This window comes from Lipotes vexillifer, unplaced genomic scaffold, assembly GCF_000442215.2.
Source record: "Lipotes vexillifer unplaced genomic scaffold, Lipotes_vexillifer_v1.1 scaffold42, whole genome shotgun sequence".
Classification (NCBI taxonomy): domain Eukaryota; kingdom Metazoa; phylum Chordata; class Mammalia; order Artiodactyla; family Lipotidae; genus Lipotes; species Lipotes vexillifer.
In genome coordinates, this window is record NW_006783436.1 from 2,757,374 (window position 1) to 2,774,759 (window position 17,386).

At 39.0% G+C, this 17,386-nt stretch overlaps 1 protein-coding gene across 1 annotated transcript in view; it reads left to right on the plus strand.

The window, feature by feature from the left end:
* Positions 1-1,596: 1,596 nt before the first annotated feature.
* FRYL (FRY like transcription coactivator) overlaps positions 1,597-17,386 on the plus strand; it is a 243,406-nt gene continuing 227,616 nt past the window's right edge. Inside the window, exon 1 of the mRNA XM_007456098.1 lies at positions 1,597-1,819. The gene's annotated coding sequence lies outside the window, so the exon portion shown is untranslated. The remainder of the gene's footprint in view (positions 1,820-17,386) is intronic.

Genomic DNA, 17,386 nt, shown 5'->3' on the forward strand with positions numbered 1-17,386 from the left:
AAAAAAAAAAAAAAAAAAAAAATCTTGGCCTCATAAAGCAAGTGATTTACAAAGAACTTGAAAACATTGCCTAGATCTTGATTTTAAAAAAATACCTTGAAGGCCATATAAATATAATCCAGATATTTCCTTATCTCCTACTAGAAACACCTAAACCACCTACAACGTTTCCCTTTTCTCACTCTTCCATATTTATGGGTATCCCCAGGAGATTTTTCCCCTGAACTCACGGAAAAGTCCTATCGACTATTGATGTTTATTCCCCCTTTTCTGGTATAAATCCCTTCCAGGGTACTGCTGAGCGCTGCCACTATCTTGGCATCATTGGTTTCCACTGGGCTCTCACTGCAAGTGCACTAAACATCCTGAGGTCCAAAGTCTCTTGAAGTTCATTGGCAAAGAGGGGCAGAACATTTAACCATTTACTCCTAACATTCACAGATGGGTACCAAAGCGCTTGAGTACCCAATTTTAGTAGGTACGACACTTTCGGTTCTTGCAGTTCCCATGGGAAACTGGGGAACTCCTAACACAGACCACACCAGGCTGCAACAGAATTCCTCCTCTTTCATGCGTGAGGTTTCGCGGCAGGGTTAAGCTTCCGGTGCCAGACTGCCCCATTCTCTCAAGAAATAGCCTTCTGGTGCCCGCTTGGGCTCAACCTGGACTCCCCCCTGGCACAGTTCTAGCAAGGGGGATGGACTTCTTCAACTTTGCAGGCTGGCATGGTGGGTGGGCATCTATTCAATCTTTTCAGAAGAGTAACTTAGCTCTCGTGACAAACCCCGAGGTAACAACAGAGGACGTGAATTAAACGGAACTTTTAATGGAAGCGATTTAAAGGGTTTTTTAAATGAATGCGGGACAAACAAGGACACCTCTAGGTTTGCAGATACTTTTGTTAAAAGCTCTCTGGAGTAGCGAAATGCCAGTGGGATCGACAGTAGGAGTAGAGTGGACGGTGAGTGAAAATTTGTTGAGTACATCTCATAAATTAGTACTAGAATTTCAGGTATTCTAACTCATTCTAACCACTCCATTCAGTAGACCGAAGGATGAGATTCCCTAGTATCCCAGCTCCAGTTCCCGATATATTACTCATCTGGAGGAGATTTTGAAATTTTCTCTTCTCCCTTTCCGTCTTTCTCCAATACAGGCTGTGAGTTTCTCTACCACCCCTACCAATATTTAAAGGGAAAGGCGCTTAGAACAAGGCAAAATAGGGGGGAGGACTTTGCGCCTGTGTTTCTCAAACCCGTAAAGAGAGAGAGCGATAATGGGTAAGGGGCGTGCAGACTAACTCCTTCCTTGCCCAATCAGGTGCACAGGAAGATGTCCTTTTACCAATAAAAATAAAGTTCGCTTTCCGGAGGCGGGAGGGTGAGCCTTGACTGCCAGTTCTCCAAAGCAACGATAGAGTATTAGACGGAGAATGATTAGAGGTAGGACCAACCCAGGAAAGGGGGCGGGGTGAAGGTGGGGGTAACTCTGAGCGGCGGCTGGACTGGCGAGTGGGATGCGACAACTGCTGTTCCTGTAGTAGTGTTTCTCGCCAATCAGGAAAGCTAGGGAGTGGGCGGGGCGGGGAAGAGGTGGGAAGAGCTCGCAGCACCGCCGGGCGCCCGTCGGGCTCTGGGGGGAGAGAGAGAGAGAAATCCGGTTAAAATCAGAGTCGGAGGGAGGTTTAACCACAGATCGGTTCCGATCGGATTATTCCTTAAAGGGGACGCGCCATTGTCAAGAGAACGGAGCCTGGGGCCCGAGGGCGGGGACCGGCGGCGCCTGAGGAGTGAGGCAGCTGCACTTGGACTGGGGACGGGTAGGTGTTGCCTGGGGAAAGGCGCTTCATTTCACTTTCTCTTCCAGCCCCAGGGGTTGGCGCCGGGATGCCCGCCGACTGGCGGCCACAGCCCTGGCGGGAGACGAGGTCGCCGGCCCTCGCTCGCTGCCTTTCTGATGGGAGTCGAGGGGGAGGCGGGCCAGGATGGCTGGCAAGCTGCGCCGCCCGGGCCAAGACTCATAACGGACACTTAGCCGCGGCGCAGCCCCCGCCTCAACCGAAACCCCGCCGGACCGGCAGCGGGTCCTCGGGGAGCGCCGCGCGCCCGGCTCCCCGTGCGCGCGCTGCTTCCTTGCGCGCCCCCTCTCCCTCGCGCGCCCCATTCCGCTCGCGCGCGCCGCGTCCTCGTGGACTCGCGGGAGCCGCCCCGCGGGGAGGAAGGCGGCGGCGGCGGCCGCGGCGAGGCGGAGGAAGGTCGGCGGTCACTGCTTCACTGCCCCGGCTAGGAAGGCAGGGCTGAGGAGCAAACTTAGCGCGGCAGCTGGCGGCCCCAGGCGAGGAGGACGCTGGGGACCCGCTGAGCGCGCGGAGTCGCCAGCCCGGCCCAGCATTGTCCTGCTTTTCCTTTGCTCTCGTCTCTCCGCCCACTGCTCGCGGTAGTGGGGAGGGGTGCGGACGCGGGCGCCGTGCCCGCGCCGCTCCGCGCCTTCCGCGCACCCCCAGACCGCGAGCCCGCCCGAGCCGGAATCGGCCCCACCGACGCCGCAGCCAGCGCCTGCGGGCTGTGGGGGCCAGTGAGTGTCCTTGCAGCTCTCAGTCTCCGCACCGGCGAAGGCTCCCTGGGCGCTGAGCTCTTACTTGTAACTTTTCTTTGCCAGTTGCTGGAAGTTGTGGCTTCCGGGCGGCAGGTTCTTTGGACAAAACCTCAGTTTCTTGCGTTCTGGAGAGGCTTATTTCTACGGCGAAATGGTTCTTGATCGCTGTCGGTGTTTTCCTCTCATCCCAGTTTCATTTCTCGGCACCTAAAATCGCTTATCTCGTGGATTTGCATTGTAAGGGAGCATTAATCTCTCTCAGGTCAAGATAATTTGAAAAGAAAAAAAAAGGAGCGGTGCTGATGACGAACTAGAGCTCTATGTAGAGCCGAATGCGCCTTAACCTTTGAACTGTGGAAAGTATTACCTCGACTACTGGCGGAGCTTCTTTTGGAAGGAAAAAAAATTTCAAAACGAAACCGAACAAAAAACTCCAGGTTGCTAGGGTCTATAGGATTAGGAAAAAAAATAAACTTTTGATAAAAGTAGTTAGTTTTGTAACTGTTCTGCCAAGCAGATATCTCCGTAAATTTCTGCTACTGAACCCATAGGCATTATAATTAGTAACAGTAACTTGTACTATTGATAAAACAAATGTAAGAAGTTTTTTTCCATCTTGAGCACTGCTGCTATTCTATACCTGTCAGTACTTGCTAAAGAAATTATATTTAGAAACAGTACCTCCTTGTTAGAGACCTTATTTAGAAAAGGAATGTTCTCATGAACATTCATTTTTGACAGTTTCTTCTTGTGCAGTACTTTGTAGAGTACTTGCATGTGCAAGTTACAACCCTATAAACAAAGCTGCGGTGTGTGTGTTATTCTGTAGTCTTTTTTTGGCTACTCATTATCAAAGATAGCATTCCATCCTGTCTTTTCTTACATTCTGAGTTATTTTGTAAAATTACCTCTCTAGAAAAGTGAATTTTATTGGAACCTCTGGCCCAGCAGGTTTTTTTTTTAAGCAATACTAACAACTTTCCAAAGTGTTCCTTGATTATATGAGTGTTGTGCAGCATTGTAACATAAGTTCACCGGCTCAGCAATAACAACAGAGAAGCTATACTTGGGAATCTAAAAGCCAATTTCAGGTAATAATATTTGAGAGATACTTGACTCTTCCTATAGAATTTAGGAAGTGTAGACACAAACACATGATCTTTCGTAGTAATCTTGATGGTATCGGGCGTTGTTACACCTAATATCCTCCTTCCTCCTCTTCTCTTTGATCCTCTTCTTTGATAAGTATGTCAGGCAGGCCTGCTGGCATAATCGTCTTTTCCATCTCATAATAGAAAGTAGAAGATTAAAACAAGCTTCCAAATTTCTATTTTTGTTTACTTACCAGCTTATTTAAACAATAGAGGAGAGAATTCCTGAACTTTTAAAAGATCGCATATAAAGAAAACACTCAGAAAGAATTATCTTTCAACTATCTAGGCTATGTTTCCTGCAAAACATATTTTTCCTGTGTGCTTTTCACATTGTTTTAAACACATTGTCCTAAATATACACATTGCCAGGGAATTTCTTGAATTGTGAACTGTCCATTGAGATCCCTGGGAACTAGGACTGTCCTCTATTTCTGTGCAGATTCACTGTGTCACCTAGTACTTTTCTAGTGCCCAATTAATGTGTTGACTTAGATCTTTGTGACAGAAAACGATAATGTTCTATAGAGGCTGCTTGAGAGGCTTATATATTTATTTTTTTAAATAAACACCTTTCTGAGCAAGTTACACCAAAGAATAGCAATTGGTTTAGTGTTTGGAGGAAGATATATTAATCTAGGTGCTTTTTGTTCTGTGTACAAAACTGATTTGTTTATAATATCTGTTTCCACGGACATCTTTTGTGATGGTGATTGTTTCTTGTCCCAATTATTAGAATTAGGTTTAATCTGTTGAGTACCCATTTATTTGAGGAGTGTTATGGAAAGGTAAAGTAGAAATGGATGACAGTCATTGCTCTCAAAGGTATGGAGTTTAATGGAAAGATGCAAAATTATCATCCATAGAGAAAAGATAATGTGTATCCCATTTGCAGTAACAGGTGCAAACTAACAGTGACACAGGATTCATGCCAAAATGGTAAAGGAATAGTGGAATGATAGAAGAAACTTAGGTCATGTGGGACAGTTTTCATTGCTTTATGTAGCAAATTTTATATTTTTTTAAAATTAAAAAAATAAAGTATGTTTGGGGTGTATGTTCACTACTTGAACTATTTTTAATCTATAAAATATTGGGGGGGCAGAGCATGTACTCTGAATTTCACCTATTGTTACCTCATCAGAGGGATCATCTATATAACCCAGCTCAAATGTTGCCTTGTCTGCAAGCTCTCCTCTTCTCCTGATCCTAAGTGATGGCTCTTTTCTCTTGCTCCTGTAAAGTCCTTTTACAGCACAAACCATGCTCTGACTTACAGTATAGTTATGTGTGTATTTATTCATTAGCTTGTGGATTTTGGTAAAAACCATTAACAAAAGTTGGAGCCTTCCCACCCCGGCCCCCGCCACCCTCTGCTCCAGTCCCTTTTACTGTTGCCTAAAGTACTTGAGCAGGTTTATTATTATAACCCCAATAGAGTCTATAAAACCACAAGCAATAAAAAAGTTCATATTGTTTTGTTTGGGGAAAGAGTATATGAGTGTTTAAAAGAAAAACCAATTTTTTCCTTATCACCAGTTTCACATGCTTATTGTAAAATATTGTTATGAAGGAAATGTATAATTTAGAAACTAAATATCCCCTCTGACATTGGCCCTATCACATTATAACTGTTAGTAATGGTTTGACTTTTAATTCCAGGTTTTTTTCCCCCTTCTTTTTTTTCTTATTACCTTCAGATAGGAGTGCCTTAAACTATCATACTTGAGTAAGTTATATTTAATGGGAATGGAGAAAGGTAATCAATTTTTATACACTTATTTATTTTTTATTTTATATAATAAAATAAATAATTATTAATATCTCCAGGCTCAGTTATTATGGTTATTTTACCTGTTCTTGAGAAACAAGGCTCCCACCAGTATTTTTGTGTTCAAAACATAGTCTACGATTTATAGACTATTAGAATCATAATCATTTCAAAAATGGTCAAAACCTGTGTCCCTGAACACTTTAAGTATCTTTACGCTAAAATGTTTTTGGAGTACATACCGTAAGCCTAATCTCTTCTCATTTCTTGATTCTTCTCATCTCTAGAGAGCATTAAAAATTGCTCCGAGACTGCCAACTGGCACTGCTCACAGTAGCCGCTGGAGGAATGTAGGAAGATACTTGTTTCTCATCAGTTCACACGCAGAGGTTTTACTCTACCCTTACATTGCTCATTATAAAAAGGGAGCTACAATTTAGGCTGATGAAGGAGGTGATAAGATTCTGTTGTTCTGGGTGCTTCTTTAAGCCAGCCCAGGTGGGAAAAAAGGTTTTCCAAAGGTGCCTAAATAGAAAACCAGCTGCAAGCAGCCAGGGCTAATCAGGTGAGAAATCTCCGTTTATTCAGCAAGTTTTTATTGAAAACTACACCTAATCTGTGCACCATATAGGCACTGAGAATAGGATGATGAAGTCTGTCTGGACCACAAGCTATGAGCTCCTCTGAGTAGGATCCTTAAATAGACAGAGTGGTACATGTGGATGAAAGGTAGTGTACATGATGTGTACTTTTAGGTGATTTGTTATTCACCCTTGTTTGTTGTTCTGTATAGCTTCTTTCAAAGTATCCTAACAAACCTGGTATTCCATAGGAGGTGGGTTGGGGTCCTGGAGCCTGTTAAAGTAAATCTGTGAGCTGTAGAATTTTTTTTTTTTTTTTTTAATTTCAAGCACTGCTATTCCTGTGAGGCAGAATATTTCAGAAATTCTGCAGATGTTGATGTGTCTTTCCTTATACCCTACAAGGATCGTCCATTTCATAGAACACCGTTATGACACTGTATCTGTATCCTAGTAAGTAATTCACAGTTTACTGATAGAGTAGTAACACATTCTTTTAAACTCAAACTGCTATAATAAATAGATAGCTTTATCAGGATTTTTTTTGTTATGAAAATAATTGTTTTGAAAAATCACTTGTATTAAAATATAGTGTGAAGTATTTCTAACTTTTACAAAATGGACTACCTCCTTTCCCCTCAAGCCTGTTCTGTTGCTCGATCTCTGTATTGGTGGGGAAAGAATCAGATTGTTGAGAAAGGGGCCTTGTAGAATTGTCAGTGATGGAGTCAACCAGGCTAGGAAGAATATCTGACCAAGGATATATCCTATGGAGTTTGACCGTAATGCAGCAAGTGTGATTTGTCGAGTTTTGAGAAGAGTTAAAATTTTTAAATAACAGCTTAATTGAGATATAATTTACATGCCATTCAATTCACCTATTTAAAGTGTACAAGTCAATGGTTTTTAGTATATTCTGGAGTTGTACACCTGTATCACAACCAATTTTAGAACTTTTTCATCACCCCATCACCTTCCTTACCTCCCTTCTCAGCCCTAGGCAACTGCTAATCTACATTCCATCTCTATACATTTGCTATTCTGGACATTTCATATAAATGAAAGATAACATTTTAATAAATGTGCATTCCTGTATAAATCCGTCCCTCTAATGTGCATAAATCCTAGGAGTAGAGAGGGTCTTTTCATGACCCTCGAAGTTTAGAAAGATTTTCTTTAAGAGGGAATTTATCTAAATCGTTATTCTACCTAAGCCTGGAGGGAAATGGGAAAAGAGATTTTTTTCCCCCTATAAAAATCATGACTCATTTTGAAAGAAAGAAAGAAAAAGACTCATTTTGGTGACACTTTTATGTTCATTTAATCATTTGGTGACTCTCTGCAAGTAAGTAATTTGTCTCAAGTTCTGTATACTGGACTTAAATAAAGGACGGTACTTTGAAAGAAGTTGAAAGTACTTGGTAAGTTCTAATCATTGCTGAATGTAACTTGATGTTTACCTTATTGGTTCAGAATATATTGCGCAACTTGTCATTTATTTGATCAGAGATAGTGCTGCATAAGTTGATTGTGATGAACTTGTGTTGCCCCTGCACAGTGCTGAGACCTTGTAGGCACTTAATAAGTGTATATTGGTTGTCTGACCACTATGATCATAGATATTTTCATCAGCTCTCTAGTCCTTATTTTCTGTCTCGTAGTAATAATAGCAGCTACAATTATTGAGTGCTTGCTAAGTAATAAGTTCTTTATATGTACTATCTTTTAAAGTAAAAGGATGCAATTTAGTTTTGAGAATTTTCTGTATTTCCATTGATTGTAGTTTTACAGGCTTCTGATCATTTTTTTCTTTTTTAAGATTATTTTGAATGACCATTTTTGATCAAACCTAAGACTTTGATGCCACTGTATTCTTGAACTTTTAGGAAATGTTAACATAAAGTTTTTACCAACTGAATGTTGCTGTTGGGTGACAGCAGTTGTGAGATACATTTCTATTTTAGAACAGCCATACTTCAGAGAGGTTTAAGTGGTGGTGGTAGTGTTTTTTTAAAGGGCATCTGGGAATTGAAGAAGGGGATATTAGTTTGTTCATTTACTGCAGTGCAGCTTCATTTTTTTAGGCTGTAAAACATTCACAGATACGCCTTGTTGCCTGAATGAATTTCAACATAATATTTCAACTTCTCAGGACTCCTTGTTTTGTTTGTCCTCTTTTGTGTGTGGTTTTTTTTTTTTTTTGGGTGTGTCTATATTTCATGGTAACATTCAGATGTGATGTAATTTAGTTCAATACTAAAGAATGCTGGAAAGATAATTTAAATGTGATTTTCAGTTTTCTTCTCCATTAAAAAAAATTAAGATGGATAGTGCTGTCTATAAATACTAGTAAAAAAAAATATTACTTTGGTGGTTCCATTCATGTGTCTTGGGTGTCAGTGAACTCATCACAGTGTATTTGCAGAATCTCCAGCCATTAGTCTCCTCAGTCAGCAATATACAGACCACCATATTTTGTTCATTTGTTGGTGAAACCATTCCTTTCTAAAGCATGTTTGGTTTTGGGGATAGATTTGCTTGTTACTTTATTGTTAACTGTATCTCTTTGTTTGCTCTCATTACACCCACCTGTAGTAGTTTACGCACCTTTCTGATTTGGTATTTTCCGTGTGATATGAGACTAGAACCCATAACCACTTGTTGAATGGTGGATAAAAATGATAGAAGGTTCTGGGTGAGAAACTGAAGAACTTCCTGTGCATGGAGCTTTAGTGCTAGGACCTTGTTGTGTTGGTTTTTACTGCTTAGAAGTAAAAGGTGGTATAACAGGGTGGTGTATTTAACTTCCCCTGAATAATGGATCTCTTAAAATTCTGTCTTATTAAATCTAACTCAAGTGGATGGAGAATAATTAAGTGGATGGAAAATAATTCTTTTCTGGATGTCTTGATAGTCTACTTCGTGTGAGAACCCAACCCACAGCTTGTATACCAGGATACCTGTATGCATTGGTATATTGTTTGCTGCAATTCAGAACCTAATACAATACCATGAGCAGAAATTAGAGGCTTTAAAGAACTGTGAGGTTGCATATAAAATAGCCACATGTGCCTGTTATCTCGATATTTATATTTAAACAGGATCTTTTGCTAATGTATTTTCTTTGAGGTAAAATTATCTTTGTAGATGCACTTTTCTGTGTTTATGTTGATGGTAACTTAGGCTGTGTATTGTATTTAATATTCCTGGCAATACTGAATCCATAGTATAGTTTCAGTGAATACTGGTTAGAGTTTTAGTCATACATTTCTTTATGGTTATTTCACTTTTTCCTGTTGTAGAACTCATGGAGTCATGCTTAAGAGCTGGACTCTTCTTGGGAATGATCTAATATGACTCCTCCATTTTGTAGACGACGATGAGATTGTGACTTGTTTAACCTATGGATAAAAATTGAGTTCTTTTTGATTCTCAGTCCCATGTTTTTCCTGTTCTGGCATATGCTTGCCCAAGTAAAAAATGTAAAAGATAGAGTCTTAGATTATTGTAGCCTCTGTAACAGAGGTCTGCAAAAGTTTTATGTCACACTCCAGCAGCATAAAAAAATGTATCTGCATTCCCAATATGTGTATGTTTGTTGTAAACTATGTACTATAATATTATGCACATAAAAAGACATTAACAAAAATAATGAGATAAAGATGAAAAATATTTTAGAACAATTTAAAATGTATTATTTCCATGTTTTTGATTCCACCTAAAATCTTAGTAATTTTAAAAATAAGTATGATTGAATGTCTTCACTTAAAAAAAACTTTATTTTGAGATAATTATAAATTCATGGCAAGTTGCAAAAATAGTACAAGGAGTCCTGTGTAACCTTCATTCAGTGTCCCTCAGTTGTAATATCTTATATAACACAACATATTTATAACAACATTAAACCAGGGAACTAACATTGGTACAGTACTGTTAGGTAGCCATATTCAGATTTCATGTTTTTTAATGCACTCATTCATGTGTATGTGTGTGTATAGTTCTATGCAGTTTGATAACATTTCATGTCTGGATTCATTTAACCACCACCACAATCAAGATACAGTACTGTTCCATCACTGCCAAGAACTCCCTCACGCAGCTCAAGGTCTCCTCCTTCCCCACCCTCCCCACCCCTATTTACTGGCAACCTGTAATTTGTTCCCCATCTCTATAATTGTGTCATTTTGAGAATGTTACATAAATGGAATCATACTGTATGTAACCTTTTGAGATGGACTTTCTTCACCCAACCCAATGCCCTAGAGAACCATCCGAGCTGTCATATGTATCAGTAGTTCATTTCTTTTTAGTGCTGAGTAGGGTTCAGTGTATGGATGTACAACAGTACACAGTTTGCTAACTCTTCACCTGTTGAAGAGCATAGGAGTTGTTTCCAGCTTTTGGCTGTTACAAATAAAGCTACTGTGCACATTCGTATATAGGTTTTTGTGTGAACATAAGTTTTCATTTCTCTGGTATAAGTGCCCAAGAGTGTAATTGCTGGGTTGTATTGTAAGTGTATGTTTAGTTTTACAAGGAATGGCCAGACTGTCTTCCAGACTGGCTATATATTCCCAACAGCAATGTATGAAAGAGCCAGCTTCTCTACATGCTTGCCAGAATTTGGTTTTGTTCACTGTTTTTAAAAAAATTTTAGTCATTTTAATAGTTGTGTAGTGATAGCTCATTGTAGTTTCAATTTGCCTTTCCCTAGTGGGCAAATTAATTGTTTCCCTAATGAGCAAATTGGGTTTTCATTGTTGCGTTTTGAGAGTTCTTTATATATTCTAGATATAAGTCTTTTGTTAGATATATGATTGGCACAAATTTTCTTCCCATCCACAGCTTGTCTTTTCATCCTCTTAACAGGGATTTTTTACAGAGGCAAGAAAGTTTAAATTTTCATGTAGTGCATTTAATCATTGTTTTTTCTATTATGATTGTTCTTTTGGTGTCATGTCTGTGGACTGTTCACCTAGTCCTAGGTCTCAAATACTTTTTTTCCCTGTGTTTTCTTCTAAAAAGTTTTATAGATTATGTTTTACAAGATAATCACATTTTTACCTTACAGCTTTTGTTAAAACACTGGTATTGGTAACAGGCAGTTGTCAGCTCTCCCATTTTCTTGTTGCTTGCTTGTATTTTGCTTTATTAATATTATGTTTAATCTGCCTTTCTTTGCAAAAATCTTAAAAATCCATCCATGAGTGATATCATAATTCTACTGAGATCTGCAGATCTACTTACTTGGGCCCATGCGGGCTGCAGCATGTTGTGATCTGCTGAAAGAGAACAGGTGAGGACGTCACAAACAACCCCTCCAGGGTGTGAAACTGCTACCTCTCCCTTAGGAGACTTTTATCTACTGCAATACTGTGTGTGTAGTCAGCATTACAAACAGAAACCCTTCTGAATATCTTAAGCTAGAAGAGGTTTCATACAAGGTATTAGGTGCTTACAGAATTGTCAGAAGGGCCTAACGACAGGTTTTAGGGGGTCAATCCAGAGGTAACTCACCAGGGCAGCTCAGAGGCCACCTTGGGAGCCATGCTGGAATCCAGACCTCGTGCCACCTCTGCCACTGCTGCATTTGCCTCTAGATACTCTGAAAACTGCAGGACAGACCCCAACTTGCAACCCTGGATTAGGAAGTCAGATCAAGACACCTCTGCTGCTGGTGTTCCTGCCGCCCCACTTCTCGTCACCCAGGAAGCTGGGGGATGGACTCTGGAATTATGCTGTAGAGAAATCTCATATTTCCACAGCTGTGCTTGCCCCCCAGATAACTAAAAAGGCTCCTTTCTAATTGCTTATCGGTAGGTGGGAGGTCAAGTGTGCCAATCTGTGGTGTTCAGCATAGTTCACATAAATGCCATAAGATGAAAGCAGCCTGATGCAGGACCAAGAGCAGGTGCTGGTGTCAGTCTGACACACTGAATATTAGTAAACCTCAAATTTCAAATTTAAGATAACACATATGTACTATCTTCTAGTATTTTCTTTTTACCTTATTGGATTGAGAACCCTTCTTTTGAGGCTTGCATTTACTCCACTTTGAACTTAATACATTTTGCATGACTAAGTAGTAGGAACATAGCAGGTCTGGTATGATATTTTTCCCAAATATTTAAATTTTATTCTTAATGTCTCACAATTTTTGAAACCATATTTTTCCTTTTTTTAAATAAATATATACAAGTATAAAATGTTACTGTTTTGGGGAACACTCATTAAATTCAGTCAACATTATTCTCTTACTGTCTGGACCTGAGCTTTCTCTCTTACACCTATGCTTTCCCCAGCTCTCCCTGGAGAATTCTGTGAAAGAAGTGGATTTTCTCCTAGAACTGTGCTTTGGTATCAGAGGCACTGCAGCCAGCAGCCAGCAGTACTTTGGTTTCTATTTGTTGAAAATAATTAAAGTTTGGTTTGTTTTATTTCATACTTTGAATTTTATTCCTGGGTGTAACAAATTTTGGCATAAAACCAAAAATTGAGACATACAGATATCTTTGCAAAGACTGGTTTTATATGGTCTGTAATGGCAGTCAATTTAAAATACAATAAAATAAGTTATATTAAAAATTTTGAGTATGTGTTCAAGTGCGTTTTTGTAGTGAGAAGTCTGTAGGTTCATCAGATTCTCAAAACAGAGGCCATGACCCAGGAAAGATTAAAAACGGCTGCTCTAGAGGTATAAGTTCAATCAAGACATTTGCCAAACATTTAACACCAAGGCTTCTGCCGTGAGTCACAGATCCCTTCCCTGATCTCCATCCTGTATCTGTAGACTTTTTTCAGGACGTAAAAAGAAAATGATTGTTACCCAAGTGTTTAGGGAGGGGCCAAGGAACATCATAAGAGGTCATTATTAGATGAGAAGAGACACCTGGAAGTCAATTATATCACCCCAATAATTTTTTTTTTTAAGAAGATATGTTCCCATATGGCTGATGGTTTCCTGAAAAATAATGTGTTATACATGTCAAGACATAGTAAACTGTTGATATCTGCAATCCAGTATATTACATCTTGGAGGATTTATTTGAATGCTTGAAATAGTTATAAAAATAATTTATATGTTCAACTCTAGAGCCTAAAATTGTACAAATGGGGAAGGAATCTACAAACTTTAAATTCTGTAATTCATTTAAAATAGGTAAGAGATGATTCAGGGACACATAAATGTGTTGGATTTTCACATCCGATATGTCACATTTTCACATAGTTTTAGCTTTGTTTCTTAACTGATGACCTCTCTTCATATGCCAAAGCCTAAGTGGAATGTAGCATGGTTTGTAGAGATTTAAAAACCTTTTGTTTAAACAGAATCGTGCACAGAGATCCCTAATATAAAGTGATGAAAGGAGAGATGGTTTTAGTTGATGTAGGGGCAAGAAAAGCCTTACTTTTTGTACATTTCCCTTTACCCCCTCCCCCACCAGACACACACAAATAGAGTTATGAGGGCTTTAGAAACAGGTGGGCCTAATGTAATCACAAGGGCCTTTAAAAGAAGAAGCAGGAGGCAGCAGAGTCAGAACCAGAGAGATGGCATCATGGGAAGGAATTGACTGGGCATTGCTGGCACTGAAGATGGAAGGCGGTTGTGAGCCAAGGAATGTGGGCAGCTTCTATAAACCAGTAAAGGCAAGAAAATGGATTCTCCTTAGAGCTTCCAGACAGGAATGCAGCTCTACTGACACTTTGATTTTAGCCCCGTGAGACCTGTTTTGGACTTCTGACTTCCGGAACTGTAAGACATATATTCGTTACCACTAAATTTATGGTAATTTGTGATTGCAGCAATAGCAAACTGATACAGTGCTTACTTAATACATTTTAGGAGTAAACATTCTTTCTTAACAGCCTGCTGAATTTTACCCTCCTCTATTTCATCAGCTCTCTCTCTGTACCTGGTTTTCCCTTTTCAGAAAGAGAAGAACCAGGAGATCCTAAACTGTCTTCAGAGTTATCAATTTCACTTTAATTCTTTATAGGTTTATAGTATATGCAATATAAATTAATAAAAGGATTCGAGTGCTTACCTTTTCTATGCTGGCCGTGATGAAGTTAGAAAAGAATGTGGCAAGACCCTATTGTAGATAATAATCAAACAGTTAACAACAATAATTACCAAGCATCAGATGACTGAGTGCCAAAGTGAGTGGTAGGGATAGTAGTAGGTATCATGAAAGAGCAAAGGAGAGAGCAGCTGTTTTAGACTGGAACAATCTCTGAAGACTTTGTAAAAGAGATTTTTCAGCTAGGAATATGCTCTTAAAGGTATTGGGGAAATTGGTTCCAACAAAATAATCTATGTTATTAGAAACACAAAACTTAAAGTTTACTAGTTTAATTATTATTTTATTTATTTATTATTTTATTTTGTGAACACATGGGAGAAATATTTTTCCTATTGAACTTTTTATGGTGGAGGAGAGACTCTTGTAGAATTTTAAAAACTTGTAAATGCAAACTACAGTAAACTGATGACATTTGTCTTGATAATGTGAAGTATATAACACCTGAGATAATCTGTATTCCCTGTGTTGCCTGAGTGATACATATTGCCTTGAGTGATACATATTGTTTTTTCATTGTATTTTAATGTTTAAATCTCAAAATATGATTGGAAACCTAGTATGATCTAATCTGAGTTCATCGTGTTATAAGTGCTAAAAACATTGACCATGATTACATTTTTGAAGGAAAGGTATTACATGGGCTTGCTAAAGATAATTATGTTAGACTAACCTTACTCTTTAGATAGGATTATTGGACTGTGGGTCAAGAGAATGGAGAAGGTACAGTATAACTGGATTTCAGCCAAACATAAGATTTCTCTCTGTTGACAGGGGGAGGCTGTGGGCTGGATGGCCATAAAATTAGGTAGAAATGTGACTGGTTGAGTAGCACCTCTAAAAATAATGAATTGATGACAGCTGGAGAAAATTTTCTATTGACATGCTGAAAGTCACTGTCCATATTTTTGTAATGATGTGAATGAAAACACTGATACCATGCTTATCAAATTTTTGGATGAAATGAATTTTTTAGGGTTGACTTTTGAAAATAATATTTCTGACTGAAATGGTGGGCTAAGGCTAACATGATAACTTAATGGAGCTTGATGTGAAGTCCTGTATATGAGTTCAGAAAACAGCTGCATAATTATAGGGGTGAGGGAGATGTGGTTAAGTACAAACAATTTAGGTATTTTAATTACTCTGATAAACTCAATATAGATATAAAATGTACTGCAACTATAAGAAAGGCTTCATAGAATCGTCATCTGGACTACTGGGAGAGGAGGTTCAGAAGAGGAAAGGTATCAGTCTTACTTTATTCTGTGCTGTCCAGATTATACCTGGAGTACTGTGTTGAGTTCTGGATGTGACATTTGATGAGTTAGAAAATAACAAGTGTTGGCGAGGATGTGGAGAAATTGGAACACTTGTACATTGTTGGTAGGAGTTTATGATGGTACAGCTACTGTGGAAAACAGTTTGACCACAAACAGTTAAACCGAAATTATGATATGACCCACATGTTCTGTTCCTGCGTACTTACCCAGAAGAATTGAAAACAGGTATTCAAAGAAATATTTCTAATGAATGTTCATGGCGGTACTTACATAGCAATTTACTTTAGCTAAAAGGTAGAAACAACCCAAATGTAATTAACTGATGAATGGATAACCAAAATGTGGTGTACGTGTACAATGGAATATTATTCAACCATAAAAATGAAGTACTGATAAATGCTTCAAAGTGCATGAACCTCAAACGTTATGATTAGTGAATTAAGCTGGACATAAATGATCACATATTGTATGAGTCCACTGATATGAAATATCTAGGACAGGTAAATCCATAGAGACATAAATCAGTTCAGTGGCTGCCAGGGGCATGGGGAATGGGGGAGTGACTGCTTGATGGGTATGGGTTTGGGGGTGATAAAATGTTTTGGAACTAGGTAGAGGTGTTGTTGATTGCAAAACATTGTGAATATACTAAATGCCATTGATTTGTACACTTAAAAGGTTAATTTTATATCATGTGGATTTTAGCTTAATTTTAAAAAAGTGTCAGTACATATAAATCAGTTGGATAGTATTGAGAGTCCAGAAATAAACCCTATGATCAATCAATTTTTTTTTTTTTTTTTTGGCGGTACGCGGTCCTCTCACTGCTGTGGCCTCCCCCGCTGCAGAGCACAGGCTCCAGACGGGCAGGCTCGGCGGCCTTGGCTCACAGGCCCCGCTGCTCCGCAGCATGTGGGATCTTCCCGGACCGGGGCACGAACCCGTGTCCCCTGCATCGTCTGTTCATGGTTGATTAATTGTGCCTGTATACTCCTTTAATTCTAGTTTCAGCAGTGTTGAGGCATCGGGAGATCCCCGTGCAAAATGAATTTGAACCCTTTCCTCACACCATGCACAAAAATTAACTAAAAATGGATCACAGATCTAAATGTAACAGCTAAAATTATAACATTCTTCAAAGAAAATATGAATAAATCTTAGTGACCTGGGTTAGTTTCCTCACACCATGCACAAAAATTAACTAAAAATGGATCACAGATCTAAATGTAACAGCTAAAATTATAACATTCTTCAAAGAAAATATGAATAAATCTTAGTGACCTGGGTTAGGCAAAGCCTTCTTGTATATGACACTAAAAGCACAAGCAACAAAAGATAGGTAAATTGGACTTCATCAAAATTAAAAACATTTGTGCCTCAAAGGATACCATCAAGAAAGCGAAAAGACAACCCACAAAATGGGAGAAAATATTTGCAAGTCTTGTATCTAGGATGTATAAAGAACTCTTAACAACTCAATAATAAAAAGGCAAATATCCTAATTAAAAATGATGAGTACATTGAATTTTATGGTAAGTGAATTATCTCAATAAAAACTTAAAAAATGAGTCAAGTGGAATATGTTTAGCGATTTCTAGTCTTATGGGAATTAAAAATTGAAATCCTACTCTTTTACTGCTTTGCCTTTTGCCCTCCCCCGTTCCATCTCTCAGCTTCTATCAGCTGTACCTTTTATCCTTACAAGGTTGTAAACATTTACATTCTGTTCTGTAGCCTTAATGAAATCTTTGGTGCTTTGTTTCTGTATCGGTCATATATCTTTTAATTACCATGCAAATATTAATTGCAGAATGGAGTAGTGAGTTTATGGTTACATTTCCTTCTCTCCACACCAGTGTCATGATCCCATGCCAATAGAAGGATGATGTTCCTAGTATCAAAGACGAATGGATTCTCTTTC